The sequence below is a fragment of the Tupaia chinensis genome, unplaced genomic scaffold, assembly GCF_000334495.1.
Source record: "Tupaia chinensis unplaced genomic scaffold, TupChi_1.0 Scaffold145156_1, whole genome shotgun sequence".
NCBI lineage: Eukaryota > Metazoa > Chordata > Mammalia > Scandentia > Tupaiidae > Tupaia > Tupaia belangeri.
The window spans coordinates 449,341-449,980 of NW_006205016.1; positions in this window are offsets into that span (position 1 = coordinate 449,341).

The following is a 640-nucleotide window of genomic DNA, read 5'->3' on the forward strand; positions in this document are numbered from 1 at the left end:
TTTGAATGATCACCTTGTAAGCTAAATAATGTGATTGAATGTATTAAAAAATGTAAATTAAAAAAAGAAAAAAAAAGAAATATATATATGTATGTATGTATATATATATATATATATATATATATATGAAACTCGAAATGGAAAATTTTTGACAATAGCATGCGTGATTAAGCCACTATGCAGTATATTCTAGATGGGAAATCACATTTTGTATGCTGTGATGATCTTTAGAGAATGAATGTAAATTACATTAAAAAAAGTTTCAGGAAAAAAATATATTTCAGAAGTAAATTACAGGACACTTGTGACTAGATTCTAGCTTTGCCCATATTTTTAGTTTAACATATTTTGTGAACCAATAAAATATGGAAAAAAGTTTAGTATGGAAGGGAGAGGGGGGAAAAATAGTAAAAGTATGCTTAATTAACGAAAGAATGAGAAGCTATTTGCTGATAAGTTATAGAGTAATATTTTTGGCTTGACTGACATGCATAGTATTTGTGCTGAAAAAAGAAATGTTGTACACTGTAAAGATGTGATTAAATGTAAATAAATAAGTTAATTTTAAAAAATAAAAAAGAGAAAAAATTGTGGCATATGTACTCCATGGAATATGGAATTGAGCCTTAAAAAACGAGGC